Raw genomic sequence first — 6,444 nt, forward strand, 5'->3', positions numbered from 1 at the left:
GGTCCCTATACACTATGGAGTATTATGCCTCCATCAGAAAGGATGAATACCCAACTTTTGTGGCAACATGGACGGGACTGGAAGAGATGATGCTGAGTGAAATAAGTCAAGCAGAGAGAGTCAATTATCATACGGTTTCACTTATTTGTGGAGCATAACAAATAGCATGGAGGACAAGGGAAGTTAGAGAGGAGAAGGGAGTTAGGGGAAATTGGAAGGGGAGGTGAACAATGAGACTATGGACTCTGAAAAAGAATCTGAGGGTTTTGGAGGGGCGGGGGATGGGAGGCTGGGGGAACCACGTGGTGGGTATTGGAGAGGGCATGGATTGCATGGAGCACTGGGTGTGGTGCAGAAACAATGAATACTGTTATGCTGAAAATAAATTTAAAAAATAAAAAAAATACAAGGGAAGGAAATATAGATTTGTAAGCAGAAAAAAATAATAATAGTGACAATGTGTTGGGTGATTATAGCTTCTATGTAAATGAAATTAAGGAAAGCAATGTAATAAGATAACGGAGTAAGTGATTGGGAATACTCTGAGTATGTGTACTACCTGGGAAGTGGTGTAGTGTAATTTGAAATTTGACTTATAATGGTTATAAATGTGTGCTACAAACTCTGGTTCAAACATAAACAAAAAATTTTGAGTACAATTAATATACTAAGAAGGGATCAAAGGTGAAATTTTATAAAATGCTCAGTTAAAATCTGGGAGGGCAAATAAAAGAGGATGATTTAAAAAAAGAAAAAAGGTAATAAATAGAACATAATCACAAATATGGTAGATATTAATCCAGCTATATCAATAATTACTTTATTTTTTTATTATGTTCAAATAGCCAACATATAATACATAATTAATTTTTGATGTAGTGTTCAACGATTCATTAGTTGCATATAACACCCAGTGCGCATCACCACACTTGTCCTCCTTAATACCCATTACCCAGCTACTCCATTCCCCCACTCTCTCCCTTCTGCAACCCTCAGTTTGTTTCCCAGTGTCCAGATTCTTTCATCGTTTGTCTCCCTCTCTGATTTCTTCCCATTCAGTTTTCCCTCCCTTCCCCTGTTGTGCTCCACACTATTCCTTATTTTCCACATATGAGTGAATCCATATAATTGTCTTTCTCTGCTTGACCTATTTCACTTAGTTCCATCAATGTCATTGCAAATGGTGGGTATTCATCCTTTCTGATGGCTGAATAATATTCCATTGTATATATGCATCACATCTTCTTTATTAATTCATCTGTTGAAGGACATAGTACTAAAAGTCCTAGCCTCAGCAATCAGACAACAAGAAGAAATAAAAGACATGCAAATTGAACGGATGAATGGATAAGGAAGATGTGGTCCATATACACTATGGAGTATTATGCCTCCATCAGAAAGGATGAATACCCAACTTTTGTAGCAACATGGACAGGACTGGAAGAGATGATGCTGAGTGAAATAAGTCAAGCAGAGAAAGTCAATTATCATATGGTTTCACGTATTTGTGGAGCATAACAAATAGCATGGAGGACAAGGGGAGATGGAGAGAAGGGAGTTGAGGGAAATTGCTAGGCGAGGTGAACCATGAGAAACTATGGACTCTGAAAAACAATCTGAGGGTTTTGAAGGTGCGGGGGGTGGGAGGTTGGGGGATCCAGGTGGTGGGTATTGGAGAGGGCACGGATTGCATGGAGCACTGGTGTGGTGCAAAAATAACGAATACTGTTACACTGAAAAAAAAAAAAAAAGAAAGAAAACTTGCATCAGAAATATAGCCAGCTCTTCTGGGGTCTTCCTTCTTTGCACAGTGAGTCCTTAGTAGCCACTCTCCTAATTTCCAGTAGTACTTCCCCACTAGAGTCTCACTTTGTCTTATTCAATGGAATTCATAATACCTCTGCTATCAAAATACAAGCATCTCCACCACTGCTTCATTCCCAACCATTTCCTCTCCCCATTGTACACCCCCAATCCTTGCCTCAAACCCTGTCCCCATACCAGCCTCTACCTTTCACTAAGGTGAACACCCACTCCCATTTTCAATCCTGCCTCCCGATCATACCACCTTCTTCATCCCTAATTAGGGACTATGGAGTGTCTTTCCATAGATCCAAGAATGAATCAGACTCTCCTATCTTGACTGAAAATCAACACCTTGGATGGCACGTGTTGCAGAAGCAATAGGAAAGGTTGTGGGCTTTAGTACCTGTGTTCCAGAAACCTGAAGAAACCATTTGTTCTTGAGCTGCCAACCTTCCACTGGTTAGCCGGACGTCCCATGCCTATGTACCAGTCTCCATCCTTCCTGGCCATTTTCATATCTTCTGTGAACCCCAGGAGACTGGAGTTACTTAGCCCAAGGAAGGTAATCCCACACTGGTGCCTACACGACTGCAGAAATCTAGACTCCCTAGCAGTGATGGAGCCTCAGCATACATTATCAGAACTCTTCTAGCAAAAAGGCAGAAATGTTCACTTACAATTCTCTGTGTTTCAGGGCCATCGTAACTGGGATCTAGCAAAGACTGAATTGAGTCTCCCTGGAAGTTTCCATGAGAGGGTCCAAACAACGTTCCAGCTAAGGAAAGATATGAGGAAGAATCTTGGGTATATCCTAGAGAAGAGTCCAGAAGACAGCCCACAGAGGATCTCAGAATGGCACCTAGTGAAGGGTCTGAGGGCTGCCTTGGAGACAACAAGGAACTGTGTGTGTCATTCAAGGAATCACTCAGGGAATGAATTATTGAATGTCTCAATGAAGGACACAGACCAGAATCAAATGAGAAGTATTCTTAGTTTATATATGAGCAAGAAGTTTTGGCAGATCACTGCGGGTAGGATTCCTATAGGTGTGTGTTATTCATGGCTGGCTGATGACAATACATTGCCTTTCTCTGGGAGTTCCCAGACTGCTCCAGAAAACACAGATTCTAAAAAGACAATGGTGGGTAGGGTTTACTGCCAGAGCACCACTCTAGAGCATTCTTTCTTGATCCCAGTACACGACAGGTGCTAGAGGCCCATATTATTAGATTTCGCATGAGTGAGAGGTGGGGTCTACCCCTCAGGGTTCTTGGATCCATAAAATTCTATAAGTTGAGAGAATCCAAAACATGGCCTCTTCCCCAATTTGACTTTCCCTCCTCAGCCATGTATATTTCTGGGGCGGATTCCAAAGCTGAGTTTTTTAAACACCTTGAGGGAAGCTCTAAACCTATTTTCAGAAACAGGTTGAGAACAACAAAGTCAGTCCCCACTGTGGATCATCCTCTCTTCACTATGTCATCTGTGGGCAATGATCGACGGGGGGCCTGAAGGCATCACACTCTGACACTGACCATAATACTGCAGAGTGTATCCAGATAGCTGTGTGGGGCAGCCAGTCTTTTCAGCCCTTTACACACAGCATCAGAGCTCAAGTGCGACCCAGTGAGACTGTACCAGACAACACATGTGGCCCAGAGGTACCCGCAAGTCCAGCTGGGGCTGGACTTGAGCCAACCCATGAGAATGTGAGTTCCAGTAACAGAGTAGAAATGGAACAGGGCAAAGGTATGGAGGAGAAGAATTTACAACATTTTGCCTTGCCCAACCTGTCCAGGGATATATTCGACACCAAGGAGCTCTATACCCTTCAATCCCAATCTTGGGAAATCTTGACAACCAGTGAGTTGGGAAGCTCCAAAATGATAAATGTCAACATGAATAAAGTGGAAACTGCCATGACCACGGAGAACCCCTTACCAAAAATACTGATTCCCTAAGATTCTAAACTGTCAGGCCTGAAAAGACAGATCCTGAGTGAGTTAAATTTTAAACTGAAGAGTGAGGAGCATAACCAGGCTCAAGGATGTCCCACTGACATATCCCTTCCTTCAGATAGCTTGAATTCCAAGGCTTCACTGACTCTGTCACAGAGTGTGTGCAGCGGGGACATGGAAGCATCCCAGGTGCTGCATGTCCAACTGAAGGACAGCAGAATTAGCACAGAGGAGCAGCAGGAATCCTGGGACTCAAAACTGGCCTTCTGTAAGGGCCAGCCTACGAATTTCTCACAAAGAAGAAGTGCAAAGAAAGTGAGACCTTAGGATTCCAAAGCAAGAAAATGCAAAAGTGAGGACTCAGGAGTAGGGACATCTGTAGGCAGAGAGGAGAGTCTCCATGCTGAGGACAGAAAATTAGAGAGTGCTTCCCCAACTCTGTCAAAGAATGAACAGTTTCCTCTTGAAAGTTACTTCAGAAAAAAGATGAGGCAATTTTCTCAGTGGATCAATTCCAAGAAAAAAATCACAGGACATCAGGAAGTCCCCAGCAAAAAGCCAAGTTCATGTCCACCTTAGCACAGCACCAAGACCCAGTTGAAAGTGTGGCTACTTTTGGGAGTGATTGGCCTCCTGAAGCTCACAAGCTCACTTGGGAAGGTCCTAGAAGAGAAGCTGGAACATATGTACGTATCTGAGGCCTCAGAGTTAAGCCAGCAGCAGGAGGAACTACAGGCCCAGGTAGGGCATGACAAGAGACCTCCCTCCAACTATTGGGCTCTTTCTGATCCACAACAAGATAAATGGGCAAGTATCAAGTCCTGCAGCCAAGAAGCTGTCTGTGCTGACCAGAACTATCCTACAAGGATCAGACAGAACAGAAAGAGGTTCAGACAGCCCCAGAAAGCTGAGCCTTTTGAGAATCAGCTATTAAGCCAGAGTCAATGCCCTTCTTCTCTGCCTTCTGGAAAGTCTGTGCCTCATCCAAGCCCCACCTGTGTGCATCAAGTATGCCAGGTCCTTTGGACCACCGGGGTGACCCTGATGAAAGTACTGTGTTTAGCATTTTGACTCTTCTACTCAGGCAGAAAATGCTTCTCCAGCACTTCCTGGGAGAAAAATGTCTCTAAAGAAATCATTCAGTCCTTGTTGAGAAAGCTTCACAATTTTCATGACAATATATCCTCTGATGAGAACAACCTTCAGCACAACCAAGAATATTAATCCTCCTCAATAAATGTTTTTTTCTAGTAGAGAGTGGTGATCTCTGTGTGGTGCAGTGGGACTGGGGCTGGGGCTTATGCTCAGGGAAAGGAAGCAGTGTGTTCAACTCTTTGTAGTTAATGCTTTTGGCTTCTACAAGTACACCAGTCCCTTGTACAAAGCCAGACAGTGGCCTTCTCAGTTTTATCCTGGGGTCCCTTATTTGATCCTGCTCTAATATCCTGTATTTAAAACATTTACTTTTTTTTTTTCATAAGAAGTATAACGTGCTTACTCTGAAAACCTTCAGGCCTTTACAAATAGTGAGAAAAACCCTTAAAGTCTAGAACTTGATTTAAACTCTCTTTCATCTCCTCCCAGACTATTTGTCAGCTAGGCCTCACCTCCTGGAGGTTACTCAGGCCCAATGATACGATTTCAACATATGAATATACGGGATAGTCTTTGAGCATGAAGACAGTGCCCTCAGGGATGTTGCCAGGGACGTTGTCCTCCTACGTGCAGGGGAAGCCACACCCTTCCGAGGGTCCAGTCCAGGAGGGGACTGCATCCAGGGGCGGGCTTCATCTCGGGAAAGCCACACCCAGGGGCGATATTACCCCAGGGTGAGCCATGCTCAGGGGCGGGCTACGTCAAGGTAGGCGCAGGGGAGACGGGGCCACGTGGATGTCGAGCCACACCTGGGATGGAGACTATGTCCAGGGCAAACTGTGCCAAGAGCGGGACAACGTTCAGGGCAACACATACGTGGGGGCGGACCACGTCCAGAGTGAGCCCGAGCTAGGTGCGGGGCTGAGGGGGCTGTGGTGTTTGGCTTCTTCACGGCGGTGGTGCTGTACCGTCCGTCTGACTGTTAAGCATTTCACCTCAGTCTTCTGGATCCTGTCTCCATCACTTCTGAAAGTCGAGTTTTGATTTGTCTCGAAGTCAGATTTTGACGGAGAACTTCTGGATATCGGAACGACCTTCCCTTCTGCCCAGAAGGACCCTTCCCACAGTCTGCCTTTTCCATCCTGGCTGCTGGCTCTAGAGGCCTCTCAATGCCTAAGGGCCTCAGAGAACGTAATGAGGCTTGAGGGCGGGGCAGCGCCTGGGCCATGCGAGCCCCCTTTGCGGAGGTCACTGGATGGAACTTGCTGAGGTGATACTAGTAATAAATAGAGTGGTGATATGGACCACTGTTAAGACTTCACCTGGTACCAGCTGCCTGCCCTTGTACAAGAAGCCTGTCTCAGATCTCATCTATTATTTGCAGAGATAATAATATCTGACAGGCAGGCCCTGAGACTTGGAATGAAGTGGAAAATTTAGAGTAGTGTTAAGGGTTGATGTTACTGAAGGGTTTGGGGCGCCTGTGGTGACCTCGTGGGACTTCCGGTCCCCGGAGAGCCTAGTGCCTTGCAAGTGCCTGCACTGGTGGGGACAGTGAGACGTCAAGATGTGAGTTCATACACTC

At 45.2% G+C, this 6,444-nt stretch overlaps 1 pseudogene; it reads left to right on the forward strand.

Annotated features, from left to right (window-relative positions):
- Positions 1-4,894, forward strand: part of LOC111153599 — a 5,504-nt pseudogene extending 610 nt beyond the window's left edge.
- Positions 4,895-6,444: the final 1,550 nt, after the last annotated feature.

This window comes from Enhydra lutris, unplaced genomic scaffold (assembly GCF_002288905.1).
Source record: "Enhydra lutris kenyoni isolate GAN:26980312 unplaced genomic scaffold, ASM228890v2 scaffoldscaffold33, whole genome shotgun sequence".
NCBI classification, from domain to species: domain Eukaryota; kingdom Metazoa; phylum Chordata; class Mammalia; order Carnivora; family Mustelidae; genus Enhydra; species Enhydra lutris.